Source organism: Felis catus, chromosome A3, assembly GCF_018350175.1.
Source record: "Felis catus isolate Fca126 chromosome A3, F.catus_Fca126_mat1.0, whole genome shotgun sequence".
NCBI lineage: Eukaryota > Metazoa > Chordata > Mammalia > Carnivora > Felidae > Felis > Felis catus.
In genome coordinates, this window is record NC_058370.1 from 127,452,811 (window position 1) to 127,470,736 (window position 17,926).

At 40.4% G+C, this 17,926-nt stretch overlaps 1 long non-coding RNA gene across 6 annotated transcripts in view; it reads left to right on the forward strand.

The window, feature by feature from the left end:
- LOC109498383 overlaps positions 1-17,926 on the forward strand; it is a 403,201-nt gene that overhangs the window by 304,237 nt on the left and 81,038 nt on the right. For all 6 annotated transcript variants that reach the window (XR_006595960.1, XR_006595961.1, XR_006595957.1 and 3 more), the window contains one exon: positions 13,437-13,541. This is a non-coding gene — a long non-coding RNA (uncharacterized LOC109498383). The remainder of the gene's footprint in view (positions 1-13,436; positions 13,542-17,926) is intronic.

Here is a 17,926-nt window from a genome sequence, read left to right on the forward strand (position 1 = left end):
AGTTATTGTTTTATGTCTGATGGCACAAGGTCCCAGTGAGTCTTCATGGTTCCCAGGGAGCTACACCCCCCTGAACACCCTGTGAAAAAACTCCCTTTGTGCCTGGAATTTTGACCTTACAGGGCAATGCAGGCTGGTGGGAGTCCCACCTGGGCCTCAACAAAGTAGACGTCATTGTTCAGGGGCCAGAGGGATAGCCCATCGGAAACTTGCCAATGTATTTGACCCTGCCATGTGTCAAACTCAGAAGACTGAATTCTTTTATTTTTCCATGCCCTATTTTAGACCACATTTCTAGGACATCCTGGCTCTCTCTCTGACACCCCCTACCACCCTGCACTTCTAAAATTGTCACTGGTCTGTTATCTGGGGATCCTTTGATTCTCCATACCTTGTCCAGATCGGGAAAAGATCTGACATACCATATGGTTAGATTTGATGTCCTTCTCCAGGGGCTATAATTCTGTGCCTATGATTTGCCAACACCCTGTGGAACTCCTCCTCTTCCCAGTATGCCATAGAATTGATTTTGCAATAGAATGTTCTAGTCTCCTGTGGTGAGCCAGTGCAGAGAGCAGAGGGAGGGTGGCAGAGAGAGCAGGAATGGGATTGGGCATTGAATATAGAGACCCAGATCATGGTTCAAGACAGTAAACACCTTAGGTACCATGTTCAAATGGAAGTATAAAAGGAAATGAAATCCTGGGATCAGGAATTGAGATAAGGCCAAAACCAAAATGATACAGGCTAGGAATAAGCTAAGAGAATTCTGGGAACCATATAGAACAGTCTGCATTACCTGGCTTTATTGGTAAGTTAAAAATCACCCTTGGGCAATGCATTGGCTTAAACATACAATGCCCAGAATACACATATTAAATAAATTCTTAAAAGACAAGGATGGAATTCTGGGAAGCAGAATTATTCTTTTTGAATAAGAGGATGATAGAGCACAGAAAGTTAATACCCTTAAGGATTCAGAGTAAAGAATAAACCAGAAAATATCTCTGTTCTCAAAGACCTGAGTCTAGGTGAGATATCAGCATGCATACAAGTCGGTACAATACCACGCGATAAATGTTGTACTAGAAATTAAAGCTAAGTGTTATGCAAGGGCAGCAAATACTGTGTGGAAAACCCTGAGATCTTGCAGAGGAGGTAACGATTGGGTTGGGTCACAGAGCAGAGGTGGCAGCACATGAGGGTCAAAGAAGGAGGGCTGGATCCAGCTGCTGGATCAGAATGACAAGAACAGAGATGTGTTCAAGGGGTAAGACAGTTTGGTCTGGTATGAATGATGATGATCTCAGCATTTTTTATAATGATAACAAAGAAAGTGGAAGCAACATAAGTATCTATAAACAGCAAATGGAAACTATACTGTGGCATTAAAACAATTAAATATACTTGCACAAATAGTGAAAAAACAAAATATACAACCATTGGGAACACGTCTGAGATGGAACAGAGAAGACATCTGAAAAAAATATGCTCCTGCATACCAGTAACTAGAATATGGACCAAAATGTCAATAGCAACTTTTTATAACTCTGGAAATTAACCAAAAGCTTGCAACAATCCAAAGACTATTTGTTCAAGAAAAACAATTGGGAAGAAAAACTGGATCTCAGTAAGAATAGTGAGCTTTTTGGCAACTTAACTTGCCAGTTTCCATTCCCCTTTCTCCAGTTCTGTGATGGCCTTAAAGACTGGCAACCTCACAGCGACCCCAGCTGTGAAAACTAGCAGCACGTCGGCCACCACAGGGAACAGAACAGACTAGAAGCTCACCCCAATATCCCATCCTCAGGGAACTATCAAGATTGGACCCATATTTGACATCTCATACCCACTCTCAGGGCACATCTTTATTTTCTCAGTGCAAACCATTGTTTTCCTTTGGACCTTCTCTGGAATCCACTCAGTGGGGATTTTACATTGTGGGAAGCAGGGGCAGCTGTACCAGCTGTGGCTAACAACAGGCAGAACAAAGAACTTAAAAAGGAAAAACTAGGGAATGTAGTGTTCATAGCGAGCTTTGCAAGCCTCTGACATATTCTTGAGAATCTGGCAATCCACCACATGCGTGTGAGGGGCGGTGCAAATGCCTAGGAAGATATGAGAAGGCCCTAATCTCTCCCTTCTGGCTGACCTGAAGGCTTTGGATGAGCAGGAAGAGAAGGCTAAAGCAGAGTTGGAAACTGACAGCTGGAGATTTGAAAACACATCCCAACAAACCCAGAGCCTCATAACAAAGTGTTAGATGGGTTGGTGCAAGAGATGAAAAGATATCTCTGTCCAAGGATTTGGTGATCACTAAGTAGATTAAAGACTTTAGTGGTTACACCCAGCAAAGAACAAACAGTAAACAAACAGTAGAAATAAGAACAATCAAAAACAATAAACAAGGCGGAGAGAAGAAATATAAATCTATATTTATAAATATAAATAAATCAGAGATGCCACATATTTTTTAAATATACAAATTTTAACAAAAAAATTATATTATGAGAAATGCAAAGAAACAGGAATGTATGGTCCATACACAGGAAAAAAGCATTCTCTAGAAACTGTCCTTAAGGAAACACAGGAATTGGACTTACAAGGCAAAGATTTTAATTCATATATTATGTCTATGCTCAAATGACTGAAATAAATCATGTCTAAATAACTAAAGGAAAGTATGAAGCTGAAATTGATTTTACTGGAAACATTAAACTTGGGGCACCTGGGTGGCTTAGTTGGTTTGGCATCCGACTCTTGATTTCAGTTCAGGTCATGATCTCATGGTTCATGGGATTGAGCCCCACATTGGTTTCCATGCTGGTGGCATGGAGCCTGCTTGGGATTCTCTCTCTCTCTCTCTCTCTCTCTCTCTCTCTCTTTCTGCCCCTTCCCTGCTTGTGTGTGCTCTCTCTCTCTAAGTGAATTAATAAACTTAAAAAAAAAGAAGAAGGAAAAATTAAACTAACCTGCCATCATATTGTGCTATTTTCACGTGGATGTTTCTTTAAAAGTACTATAATGGGACTGTACTCACCCCATCACCTACTCATTCATATTCTACCAGTTTTTGAGGGCCAGGACAGTCCAGCTGGAGCACTGATCTAGGCTGCATTAAAAGTCCTTTCCAGGGGCTCCTGGGTGGCTCAGCCGGTTGAGCGTCCAACTTCAGCTCAGGTCATGATCTTGCAGTCTGAGTTCGAGCCCCACATCGGGCTCTGTGCTGACAGCTCAGAGCCTGGAGCCTGCTTCGGATTCTGTGTCTCCCTCTCTCTCTACCCCTTCCCTGCTCATGCTCTGTCTCTCTCTGTCTCAAAAATAAATAAAAACATTAAAAAAAAAGTCCTTTCCACTCACCTGACATTAGGCATGGCCTGCCTTGTAGTGCTAGGTATATTTTTCTCTTATTTATTTACTGTCCTTTATCTAGACTATAAACACTTGGAAAATGTAACCACATCTATTTGCCTTTGTCACCCCCAGAATGTTTGCACAGTGATATGCACATAATCCATTCTAAAACATTATTTGTAAAAGTGTTACATGAATGAACCAGTACAACATCTTGCCAAAATTTAGATCCTGTGTCTCGGTGTATACAGGCATTTTCCTGTTCAGTACACTACAGAAAATATGGAAAAACATACAGAAACAGAATTAGGATTGCAGTGGTGGAATAAAGATGTTGGCTAATGACAAAGTCTTAATACGGCTCCAAACTATTTTAAGCAGGTATTTTTAGAAAGTCCCATGTAACAACAACAATAAAAATGATAAATCAAATACTTAATATTTATGTTGCTCTTACAAAGTCCTGTTTAAATATTTTATGTGTATTTTATCCCATAAGAATGCTTAGAGCTACCTTCACCTAAGTACACATGAGGAAATAGAGGTGTACAGGGATTGTGTAATTAGCCCACTGCCAATAAAGTTCAGCTTGAGAGTCCATGTTCATGTGTCTCTTTGTATACCACATTTAGATCTTCCTGTGTAAATGTGGAAACTGCTCTCAACTATGGCATCTGTATTTCCAGTTCTCGTGGCCCCATTTCCAGGGCAGGGCTATTTAAGATGGATGTAGCCACTTGACTTATTTCAGAACTCTTATTCCCTTCATCTGGTTTATTCTTCAGGCAAATTGGAAATAACTTCTCTGCCAACCCAACGTCATCAAGAATTTTAAAAAAGCAGATCTTTGGACTCCTTGTGTCCATGAATGCACTCTCCTGATGTGCCAAGATAAATCATGAGGATGTGAGGGAAAGGAGACATTCACCCTGTGTAGATCTTCTGTAGTACTTTGTCCAAAGGAGAGGCATGGGAATCTTAATTCAGGTGAAGTTTCCAGGCAACCTAAGCAGAGCATGGCTGAGTATTTAAGATTTCCATTTCTAGATCAGAAAACAATTCAAGTCAGCTGTTGAGACTATCAACCTAAAATGGATTTTGGAGACCTGATTTGATTTTAAAATATCAGACTCTGGAAACCAATTTATGAGAGGGAATTGGTGTGAATAACAAGCTCTAATCCCATAAGCATGCGGATAAGGTGTTCCTTCATTTGGCCTTTCTCACTGTTTTATATTAAAGCCTGTTGAGAAATGCCTGACTATGCATTCATGCGGACAGATTTCACCTTGCTCTGGTAAGAATTATCTTGGATCTTACATAAATCTCTTCTTTATGAGAGTTGGGTCCTCTTAAACCTTAACATGATAATTTGGGCCACCCTAATATACTGTGGGGAGAGCAATATGTGAACAGAACAATGGTAACATGTCTCCAACTTTCTCATGGAGAAGCATCTGGAAGGATTGGGGCCACAGCCTTGTGGGCCTTGTTGACCTTTAAGAACAGGGCAGGGAGGCTATGAGGGCTGCTCATGATACAGGCCCTGGGGTTCCAGAAAAGCCAAACATCCTGGGAATTTTGTGCATTGAGTGAAAACCTTGCAAACTCTTGTGTCTCTGCTGTTCCACTGTCATGACGTGACAACAATTAAGGTACCACCTTTCGTGTGTCAGCAGTGGTTGTAAGAAGGAAACATTTTTCTTCTTCCTTGTAGCTCTAACTTCTGAACCTATTCCTGACTCTGCTCTCATGCTCCCTATTTCCGGTTTCAGAGATGGTCATTTACTTCTCAAAGCAGCTGCAATGTCTCTGCCTCCCTGATTTTTCAACACCTTTCCAGACATGCCCATGAGAGCCTTGAATGTTCTCTTTCCAGGAACAGTATTTATATGTTGTGTTTCAGCACCATGAACATTTTCCCACTCCTGAAGCCTCTTGATCTGTTTAGTGTGAATGAACTATCTTTTTCACACTTGTAATGTTTCCTTTGATTCTGAGTATGTGTTTGTGGTGCTAAGACTTCTTAATTCTGACTTTTTGGGCAAAACCTCTTCTCTTTCTTCAGGGGGAGCCTGAAGCTGTCCTCTGGAAGAAAGGCATCCCCCTGGAAATCATCCTCTTGGTCTCCCATCAAGGCTCTTCTCTGCCTGTTAATCCATACAGGATGGACTGGAGGTGGCTTCTTGACAGTAGAGTGAAGCTATGGCATTTTCTTTCTTTTTTTTTAATTTTTAATGTTTATTTATTTTTGAGAAAGAGAGAGCATGAGTGGGAGAGGGGCAGAGAGAGAGGGAGACACAGAATCTGAAACAGGCTCCAGGCTCTGAGCTGTCAACACAGAGCCTGACATGGGGCTCGAACTCACAAACAGTGAGATCATGACCTGAGCCGAAGGCAGAGCTTAACCAACTGAGCCACCCAGGGTGCCCCAAGCTATGTCATTTTCTAATACAACCACATTGCATTAGCTGGAGTTCTCCAGAAAAACAGAACCCATAGAATATAGACGAGGAGATGTGTTATGGGTATTGGCTCATGTGATTTTGGAGGCCCCCAAAGTCCCACAGTCTGCCACCTATAAGCCAAGACAATTAGAAAGTCTGAAATGTTAGGGTTATGAGGATGCGGAGAAAGATATCATTCAAACTGTGCCTTGAGAAAAGGGATATGGGAATAGGTGTCAGATAGAAGAGTGAGGTGACACAACAATACACTGCACAAATCAATCACCTCGGTTTGAGTTCCCAAGAGTTGACATAAGAATAAATGGAAAGAAACTTTCTAATGTGTTGGATAGAATTGTCAGCATTCAATTTTCCTTGCGTATGGGAGTTGCGGTCCAGCTAATGGGATTGACTGGTGCCAGAGGAATGGTTTGTTAATTTCCCGTGCACGATCAGCATATTTCTGAAGCAGTCCTACCACCTGATTATGTCCTGCTTAGGCTAGCAGTAAAAATTGTGTTACATAATTAGGGCAGGCATGGCTGCCAGGAAATTGGGTGAGGCCTAAAGATAAATTTCCTGGGGCTGAAAGTTAAGAGACAGGAGAGTGAAGGTGATTGAGAGGAATCTTCACTTGTTCTACTGTCATGATGTTGATACTGGCTTTTCATTTCACTTTTCAATTCTTTGTAGGCTCCTGTGTGGCAGGGACTGACTTGTGCATGAGGTTGAAATTTATATAGGGTGATCCACATCAGTTACACACACCTCTCTATCCTCACTAGCCTAGACTAACTGAAATAAGCATAACCATGTGCCTCTAAGAGAATTTTCTTAAATGTAAAATGTTGGTGATATTTACTTCATGAAGCCATCAGGAATCTTAAAAGGCAACAACATGAAAGTCTTTAGTATAGGGTCTGGCATGCGACAAGCACTCAGGAAATATTTGTTCTTTTGTTGTTCTACCTTTGTAAATTGGAGATTGGACTTACCGATCTCTGAAGCCTCCCCATCCTAATATCCTAAAGCTGTGAATTCCAAGATGTTTGCCACTAGCCACATGTGGTTATTTAATTTCAATTTCAAATAATCAAAATTAAATATAATTAAAAATGTACTTTCTCATTTGCACTAACCACATCTCATGTGTTCCAAAGCTACATGTGGTTAGCAGCCACTGTATCAGACAGGGAAGATACAGAACATTTTCATCACTGCAGAAAGTTCTATTGGGTAGCATTCACTGAGTCTGAGATATTACTCTGAAGCTTATTCTTTAGAACTTAATTTTGAGTCATTGGGTCAGATATACATTAGAAGAATAAACACATACCTCGGTCCCAATTGAGTTGAAGCTCCCGATGGATCATTTGTTTCTTTATATACACGTTTGAGGGCCAAGACTAATCTCTACCTCATGCATATCTGTGAACCTCTGAATTAATTCGTGCTTTTCTCAGGTAGTAGTTATACAGTATGGCAAATGAAAAGCCTGGAAGGAATCTTCTGATACGGAGTTCCAAAGAGCAGTGTTAGCTTCTAGCCATCCCTCGCTGTAGGGAGAAATACGGCAGAAGGGTTGATCTGATCCTGCAGCCTCTACACTCTGTCAGGCATGATGCTGCAGACATTCTCACACATTATCTCATCTAAAATTTCAAAGTCCTTCCAAAGAGGCCTCAATGCTCCAGTTTCACAGAGAGGAAAACTAGATTAGAAAAGTAACTTATCTGAATCACAATGCAAGTTGATAGGTAAAATCAGGATTCATATCCAAGGCTTTCTGCCAAAGTCTAAACTCTTTCCATTTGCAAAAGTCTACATGAAAAGCCACAGTATGTCAAGTTCTGCATAACTTATACAAGTGGCACGCAAACACAATGAAGAGGGGCATCATGGGAGGCTTCATGCACAAGAAAGCATTTGATTGTGTTGGCAATAGGAAGGGAAGGAGAGGACACCTCAGGAGAAGACAAGGGCATACAGAGAGCCATGTAATGAGTGACTTTTCAATTTAATGTGACCAAAGGAACCAATTTGTTCTCTTTTCTCTCTTGGGACTCTACTTGGAACTTGAGGCTAGTGGCTTGGCACCAACTGTCTCAGTGCCTTGGCACACCTAGCTGGTCAAGATAAATTTCTTGATATAATTCTCATTTGTGTTGTGGATAATGGCCCCTCATAACTGCCGGTCTGTTTCACTGTGGCATTTCTTTCTTCATTGCAACCATCCTTGTAAATCATGCAGGACTATGCTGTGGTCAGTGTATCTCACAAGTCTGTGAGCAGGCGGAGACGATTGAGATGTGGTCAGATTCCCTGTTCTGTAATTCCTTAATTAAATCACCAAAGCCCCTGTTTCCTTTAGCAGTCAATGTCAGTGAAGAGGGATCTGTCCTCATCCTCTAGGGAAGGACTGGCTAATAGAATTCTCTGTGATGATAGAGGTATTTTATATCTGTGCTGTCCTCTATTGTAGTCACTTGACTTAAAATGTGATGAGTAATTTTTAATAACATTTAATTTTAATTAACTTAAAATTTAAACAGTCACATGTGGCTAGTGGCTACCATATTGGACAAAACAGCTCTAAGGGATCTAGATTGTTGGTCTTCTGCCCTCTACAGCTGTCTAGAAATTAATATTAATTCTAAGCCAAGTTAACCTTTACTTTTGGAAGTAGTTCATTGGTGCCCTACATCTGGAAAGGGTCTAAGGACACATACTAATTTTAAACTCTGCATTGTCACTGGTTTTGCTGCTTGTAATGCTCTCTCTGAAGACAATGACCTCAATGATGCCAAATCACATCGTCACTTCTCTACCCTTAATTTACTCAATGTGGGTTTGGCTTATCACGTCAGGGACACCAGTTGTGGGTTCAACACTCGACTTTGTGGGTTTGGCTTTCGGCTTTGTCCAGCAAAGCCCGGGATGGCAGAAAGGATTACTTAAGATTCCACAAGTCAAGAGAGGTGAGAAGGAAGCTAAGGGAAGTTTCCCCAAGCCACGTTCAAGCTCCAACATTTATTAGGCATACACCATAGGGAAAACATTGCACAATATGTCAGTGGCTAAGTGCCAGTAAAAATGTATAGAAAGCATGCAAAAAAACCAAGGTTTTCCCAAGAATACCAAGAGCAGATGCCAAAAGTAGGGTGGAGAACAAGATAAGATATTCCATAGATAACCTGGTCTAAGGAATTCAAGACACAGGCAAAGACCCAACCCCACTATATGCATTAACTAGATACTGGCCCACTGTTTTCAGCAGGGCCAGAAAGCAGTATAATGCCTTCCCTATAATCTCCTTAACCAGGACATAGCTATTTGATTTCCTACAACTCAAACTCTCTACAACATTCTATAATGATGATTCCATTCTTACTGAGATCCATCATTCCATTAGCTTTTGGGACCTTATACTCTTCTGTTTCGTCCCTGTCTCTGTGTCCTCTCTTTTTCAGTCTTCTCCAATTTCTTTACTCATTGTAATCTAGAGGCCTCTTTTTTAACACTCTCTCCCTAGGTGACCTCTTCAATTCACTTAGCATTAAATACTATCTACATGTCAGTGATCTAATACTTATATCTCCTGCTCTGACCTCTTCCAAGAGGCTCAGACACATATACCTAAGTCCTCCTTGCCATATCCACTTAAATGTCAAATATGCATCTAAAAATGAGCATATTTGAAACAGAGCTCTTGATTCTTCCCCAAGTGCTACTTCTGCTCATTCTAAAATTTCATCCATTCTGTTCTTTCCTAGCTCAGTAAATGGCTTCCCATCCTTCCAATTTCTTAAGCCAAAACTTTGGAGTTATCCTTGATTACTCACATTATACAATGTTTCATACACAATGCATCAGCAAGTCCTCTTGATTCTATATCCAAAACATTTTGCTAATAAAGCCTCTTTTCTTCATTTCCACTGCTATGGTCCCAATCTATGCCACTACCATTTCTCTTGTCATATTATCATTTCTTATCTGGACTATTGAAGTGATTCTGAGTTCTCAAGTGTTCCACGGTTTCTATCTCTCTCTTAAAAAAAAAAATCCAACTTATTTTTCTGAAGTAGGAAGCCCATGATCCAGTTAGCAGCTGCCTGTCTTCAACCTCATCTTCTGCTTCAGGTTCCTAGTCTCTCTGGCCATGCCCACCAGCTTTCTGTTCCTTGGTCATATTGAATGCATTCCTGACTGAGCCTTAAACCAACTGTTCCTCTGGCTACCACACTCTATACCCTCATCATCTCAGCATGTCAGGTTCCTTTTTTATTATTGAAGTCTCAGAAGAAAAACAAAGTACTTGGCATAAGTACTGAGCCTAAGGAGCACTTTGGTTTCTCTTGATCACCTCATCCTGTTGGAAATGTATCATGGCACTCATCACCTAAGAGACTTTGATCATGTATTTGTTTAATGTCTTTCTTCCATAAGAATGGACACTGAGCAAGAGCAAGAATCTTTTCTCAGTCACTGGTTGTAACCTCAAAGCCTAATATAACCCCAGACACATAGTGGATACTAAATATTTATTAAATGACTAAATTGATGAATCTTACATGTGGAAGGCAGTTAACAATTTTTTTAAAATGCTTCCTGAACTATTACATCATTTAAGTTTTAAAAACACCTGTAGGTAGGGGCATCTGGGTGGTTCAGTCAGTTGGGCATCCAACTTCAGCTCAGGTCATGATCTCACGGTTTGTGGGATCTGCATCAGGCTCTGTGCTGACAGCTCAGAGTCTGGAGCCTGCTAAGGATTCTGTGTCTCCCTCTCTCTCTCTGCTCTTCCCCCCTTTCTCTTTCTCTCTCTCAAAGAAATAAATAAATACACATTAAAAAAAAAAAAAAAACCTGTAGGGGCGCCTGGGTGGCGCAGTCGGTTAAGCGTCCGACTTCAGCCAGGTCACAATCTCGCGGTCCATGAGTTCGAGCCCCGCATCGGGCTCTGGGCTGATGGCTCAGAGCCTGGAGCCTGTTTCCGATCTGTGTCTCCCTCTCTCTCTGCCCCTCCCCCGTTCATGCTCTGTCTCTCTCTGTCCCAAAAAAAAATAAATAAACGTTGAAAAAAAAATTAAAAAAAAAACACCTGTAAGTAAACAGTACTATTATGCACATCTTGAGGGTATAACTCAGAGAAGCCTTGTGATGCTCCCAAGGTAGCAAATCCTGATGTGGCCACAGAGTTTCTACATTCACTATGACCCTAGAGCAGGACACAGCATAAAAGATGACACAGCGGTTGCACTTACGACATGTGTGCTGAAGGGACTATTTCTATCATAGTGAAAAAGTTGAGCCATATCTTCTTCTTGTCCTAGATCACAGTATGTTGTCTGTAATTAGTCACATATGTTTGATGGAAGAATGCATAAGTAAATGAATTAATAAATAAGTTACTTTGTTTTCCTCCATCTTTAATACCCAATGGTTCTACATCACGCATAGCATGAGTACTGATTAGTTAAATTGGTTGACTAATTGAATTATTATTGGAGGAATTTTTAAAGAGAGTATCATGATGACTTTTGAGACATGTGGAATATCAGGATTCCATATTTGGTATTCACCAATCTAACATATCCAGAACTTCAGCAGTGATGATTGGGTATGAACTAAAACTTAGACTAATTGGAGGGAGTTCTGAGAAGATGGCTGTAGCAGAGACATAGCTTTTCTGTTTGTCTATTAATCCTTCTGAATACCCACATGAAACCAACCTAAAAACTAGATAGCAAAACCGAAACCATGGACAACACTTACGACAAAACTAAGTGACAGGTATCTCCATGAATCCCCAAGTACAAGCATGTGAGTACAAGCCAGCGACAGTTTCGGACCTGAGTAGCATCCGTATCTGTGTTGACATCAGCAGAGAGAAGCAACAAGGTATCAGAGGGACCCTGAGACTAGAATCTCAAACTAGCCCATAGGCATTTGCCTTAAAATGCTGTGAACCGATCTGAGGGCAGCAGTGGAAGGTGAGCGTCGGTCTGTCCTCTCCGGTAACAGAGTCTACAGTTATGCCTGAAGGGGCTGTTGCAGTCCAGCTGCCATAAAAATTTTAAAACTAAGTCACCAAATGCTCCCTTCCAGGACAGGGCCCCACACTGAGTAGAAACTGCTTAAGAGAAGATTCAGTGTTGAGCAGGTTAGAAATAGAAGAGGAAAAGGCAGAAGAATTCTAAATAAAGGCGGGGTGCGGGGGACAAAACCAGGCAGTCTCAGAAAGGAGACTGCTGTATCTGTGAACTGCATGAGACAAGACAGGAGGAGCCCTGTGAAGCAATACCCGGAACCCCACCTCTTTCTAAATGTTGAAAGAAATAATCAAATATTTATTCTACCTTCTATACATGCACTGTGCCACTAAAGTACACAAAAAACATATGAAACATTTTCTGTTTATAAAAGTAATCTTACTAATAAATGGAAAGGAAATGCCAGAGTTAGAATATCAGCATTTTGCAAGCCCCGATGAACTAATTGACGCAGGCACAAGCATCAACATTTGCTGATATCATAGTGAAAACCGGGGCACCTGGGTGGCTCAGTGGGCTAAGCTTCCGACTCTTGATTTTGGCTCAAGTCATGATCTCAGGGTTGGTGAGATGGAGCCCTGAGTCAGTCTCTGTGCTGACAGTGTGCTTGGGATTCTCTTTTTCCCTGTCTCTCTGCCCCTCATCCACTGGTGCTCTCTCTCTCAAAAATAAATAAACTTCGAAATAAAAAGAGGGACCACACACACATGTTGTGCCTCATGACAAAACAGCATTATGCCACCTCTAGTCTTGCCAAAGTGATTGAACATGAAATGTATCAGTCTTCTGGATTCAGCTGCTAATTTGCAAGAAATGCAGAGGGCAGAAGATGTTGAACTCTACCAGGAGTATGTAATCAGCAAAACCTTGATGGTGAGAAACTCTACAAGCAAAATGACCCCGTTTTTTTCACCAGATACAAGGAAATGAAAGAGATGTAGAGGGAACCTGTAGATTAAAATAGACTTAAAAGACATGACACATTTTTAAACTGGGAGATTAAACTATGGACCATAAGGACGCACACTTGGGGAATAGAACTATAAAGAAGTGATTATAAAGATGGGATTAGTGGTAATGTTTGGGTCAGGGTATATGAGAGACTCCTGTGTTAGCTGACAAAGTGCTCTTTCTTGACCTGAATTGTGCTTGGTGGGTTGGTTTGGGTATACCTTCTAATAACTGACTAAGCAATGCATTTTGTGTGGGTTTTTTTTTTTTTTTGTATGCATGTATTGTATGTTACGGTAAAAAGTTTTTAAAAATAGAATAACCAATGTTTTAGATTTTTCTGAGAAATGGTGAGCTATTTTGGGACTACGAAGGATTTCCAGGGACATGTCATGGAAATTGGATTCTCAGGGATTGCGAAGATTAGGAAGAGCCCTGTAGGCCTGCATGAAGAAATGGCCACAGGGAGGTCTCAAAGCACTGTTGTCTCTTCATTTACTGTCTCCTCTGAGTCGGGAGGAGTGAGGATCAGGCCAATATTATAAGGCAAACATTATGAGAGGGTTAATTAAGTAAAGCTCTGCCGGAAAAGGACACTGGGGGCTAATCACTGTGCTTTTCTAAACCAAAGTCTGCAGGTGTTCCAAAGACAGAGGCCTGTAAGAGGCTGGAGGAGATGCTGAATCCCTGCGAAGTGTCCTAATCAGTATGCCAGGCGCTCCACCAGGACCCTGAGGTAAGCACTACCCTATGCCATATAGTCAAACCATGTCTTGTAGAAATGCAAAATCCAGAGCCTCTGTGAGTGTAATTGTTCCTGTAAGATTCTGAGAGTCAGCTTCTCTTTCCTAAGGCAGAACCAGGTCACAGAGAAGATGATTCTCTCAGAGAGCATAGTTGCCCGGCATTTCAGTGCTGGGGAGAGAAAAAAGGGAGACAGTGAGTAAACCGGCTTTCTCTGAAGGATCTGTCTGTAACTAATTGGCCAGAACAGTCCTGCAAATAAGCACTTGCCTACGGTCAGTAGTACTGATCAGTCCCACGAACTGGTGCCGCCACTCGCCAAATCTATTATCTCCATTCTGCCAAGCCGCCATCATCTCTTATGGACTACTGGAAATCATGTCCCAACTGGTCTCTCTGATTTTGGTACTACGCATTACATCTGTTCTATATGGTGCAGTCTCCTGTGTAAAGCCTTTCAGTGACTTTTAGGAACACTTAGAAAAAGAAATTCAAATACCGTACTAAGGCCTAACACTGAACTCATTCCTGACTGCCTTCCTGAACTCATGTACTACCTTTCTTCCCTCTCTCTGCTCACTAAAATTCGGGTACCCTCTCTTCTGTTTTTTCTCAAATATGCCAAGCTCAACCTTACCTTTAATTTCAGCTTCGCACTTTTTGTTGTCTTTACCTAGAATCATGTGTCCTTAGACCTTTGTGTACCTGGTTCTTTCCAAATAACGAGATCCGTTCAAATGTTACCTCTCAGAAGGCCTCATATAACCCAATTTAAAGAAGAATCCTGTCTTCTTACATATCATTGTTTCGTTTTCATCATTGTCCTTTTGACTACTGAAAATTACTGTTAACTTTTATTTACCTGTTCATTGTCTTGTCTGTCTCCATCTTCTAGAAATTAACCTCCATGCAAATAGACTACTGTTTGTCTTGCTCCCCAAGACTCATGTTTCCGCAGGGTCTAGGCTTGTGCCTTCAACCGTAGATGCTCAATGAATCTTTGCAAATTAAAGAATGAAATATGTTCCTCACTGATTTATGAAATTTTACAACCTGCTCTCTTCCTGATGCCATTGATTAGACAAGTCATGTTTTAATCCATATAGTACTCTATCTTTTTTTTTTTTTTTGCAATGTATTTGGTTGTAAGAGTGGACTACTTAGAATTCTCTGAACACACCATTCTATCTCATGCTTCCATGCATTTATCCATTGCCTTCTATCTCCAGGCCACATCCTCCGTGTATTTCCTTGACAACTCAGGAACCTTTTTCTTCTTTTCAACTCCCATCCAGGCCTGAGCTCTGCAATATTGATTAATCCTTTCTTCCCAGTATATCATCCCACATTCTGTACTACTTGGAACCTTGTGTATTATCATATTCTATTTTAATATATTCCACAATACTTTGTACTCATTTGTTGCATACTTATTCCTTTTAAACTATAAGACTTTTGAGAGTGAAGATGGAACATTATTCATGGGTGTATCCCTCAGTAAGCGCATCATGTAGGCATAGGACAAGGACTCATCGATTCACTCAAAAAACATTTGCTTAGTAGCCACTATGTACCAGGGCTGGTGTAAAATACTGGAGAAAGAATAATAAACATGAGAAAGTTTCCACACTCATGAAGCTTATATTTTAGTGTAAATGTGATAAAATGTGTGAACAAGCCCAGGTTCTAATATTATATATGAGCCAACTTGGGCAATGATAGTATATATGACAATATTGGCTTTAATTTTTTAGGTTGTTATTAACTCTTTATATAAAATATTAAGAAAATGCATTTAGAAATTTTAGAAACGTTTTAAAGTGAAAGGATAAGTTTTAATGTACACGTCTATCCCAGAGCAAAAGCCCAACAGTGATCGTAAGGAGACTTTTTTTCTGTTCTGTACTATTGAATTAAATCTGGGATTAGGAATCTGAGCTTCATATCTAGGATCTTACAATACCTAAATCATACGTTAATATCTATTGACATTACCTTCACATTGGCATTTACATAAGTTTTATTTCATTCACTACATGTTAATTTTATAGATTGAAACCTTAATTTTTAAGGATCTTGCCATCCTGTCTGCATAGTCTTCCTGTGAGCAAAATGTAGAGAGCAATGTGGGGATCTTTCTATAGCAGAACATTTAAGACCAAAGGTTTTAAATTTTTTTCAAGGTTTATTTAGTTTGAGAGAGAGGGAGAGACAGCACGAGCAGGGAAGGGGCAAAGAAAGAGGAAGACACAGAATACCAAGCAGGCTCTAGGCTCTGAGCTGTCAGCACAGAACCCAACGTGGGACTCAAAATCCGAAATGCTGAGATCATGACCTGACCCGAAGTTGGACACTCAGCCTACTGAGCCACCCAGGCACCCCTGAGATCAAAGGTTTTAGAACCAGACTGGGTTTAAATCTCAGTTCTGCCACAAGCTAGCTGTGTGAACTCGAGCAAGATAGTTAACCTTCTGCTTGCTAAGTTTTCTTTTCTGTAAAGTAGGGCTAATAACAATACCCACTATATCTGATTAGGATGAGTATCAATGAGCAACACATGAAAAGTACTTAAACAGGGCACTGTCATAGTAAGTACTCAACATGGTTATTAACAGTGCTTTAGAAGGTGCAGGAAAACCAGTGTTTCCATGTGATGCTTATGTTGAACTCAGAGCTTTTATATTCCTTAGAAACCTCACGGTACTCTGCATCACATATTATTAAATATCTTCACACTTTGGCCTACTAATTAGCTCTGGAACTAGTCTCAAAGAGATATGAATATGAATGTGTTCATTGAGGTATTACTTACGATAGTAAATAATTGGAACCATGATCGATATTTTAAAATAGAGCAGACATTAATCATTGTCTAATGGAGTATCATGAGGTGGCTCATAAAATAAAGGTTATATAGGCCACACCAAAACATGAAAAAAATCCTTGTAATATAGAGTAAAAATTAAGACTTAATGCGGTGAAAAAATTACATACATTTATATAGATTACAAACTTGTAAAAACTACATTCATTATTGGTGATGAAGTTTATGTACTTATGTAAAATGTTCTTCAAGGGCAAGACACGACATATGAATGTACACCATATCTAATACCTGTTCAATGCTCTATAGATATTAGATTGAAAGTATGATTCAGCCAATGGTAATCCAGCCTGAGGTTACATAGCTAGGACTATTAATGGGAACCATAGCTCAACTTTTAAAATCATATTGTGGTGAAGTAGGTTTTCAACATGGCTGATTCCCCCTACCCCATCATGCCTGGGAACATTTGGCAATACCTGGGGACATTTTTGATCATCAAAACTGACATCTGGTGAAAACTGGCCAGATAATGGTTAAATCTCCTTCAATGCGCAATGAAGTCTCCCACCACGAACAATTATCCAGTCCAAAATGTCCATAGTCCAGCTGTTGAGAAGTGTTGCAATATAGGTACACCTCTCTTTGTCAGAGGACCTCAAGGGTCCAGTCATCATGGGAGAGTGAAGGCAGTCCTGCTAAAGAGAAATCTAGTTCTTAGGGGGATCTTACAGAAACTTAGGAGACAGTAGCATTTATCTGATGGCTCAGCTGTAATTAACTTGTATATATCACTGTGACCTTGTCATGGAGATGTTTAATTCAGATTTTGTACGTCCCATTATATTAACTCATCTTTCAATGAGAGGAGCAGACTAGGCCATATTTTACAGCTGCAACATTGTGGACCATAAATATGTGTGTCTCCAAGGAAATAAATTTAAAAAAAGGAAAAACAAACATTTCATTAGAAATCCAGATATTGCATTCTGCCTTCTCCTCCGTTCTCCTCACTGTGCAACTCATGCACACGCGCGCGCACACACACACACACACACATGCACACACGGGCACACACACGAACGCACACTTGAGTGGTCTGGGACAAGTCACATCACCTCTCTTTGCCTCAGTAATCTCATATGTCAAGTAGAGATTATAGCAGTATAACTGCAGGCCAATTCTTGCCCAATAAATATGTATGTTTGTAAGTATGAGTAGGGTCATTGTTCTCTAGGTCACAATGTAACCGAAGACACAGAATCTCTATATTTCTATGACTCTCCATTGTTACACTTAATACCTAAATAGCTCAGTGTGGAGAAAGCTGTCAGTAGCAACATGAGATTATTTACTCAGTTTTATGGATTTTCCTTTGACTTTTGTCTATGAACAGGAATCATAACATTTGGCAATACTTGGAGACATTTTTGATCATGTCATTTTGAGCTTCAGAAGCTCAAATAAAGACCCTCAGCTGATGTTACTCATTTGGAACTTATATCTTCAGACTACAAAGGAGTGCAGGGTCAATAGAAATTTCTCCCATCAGG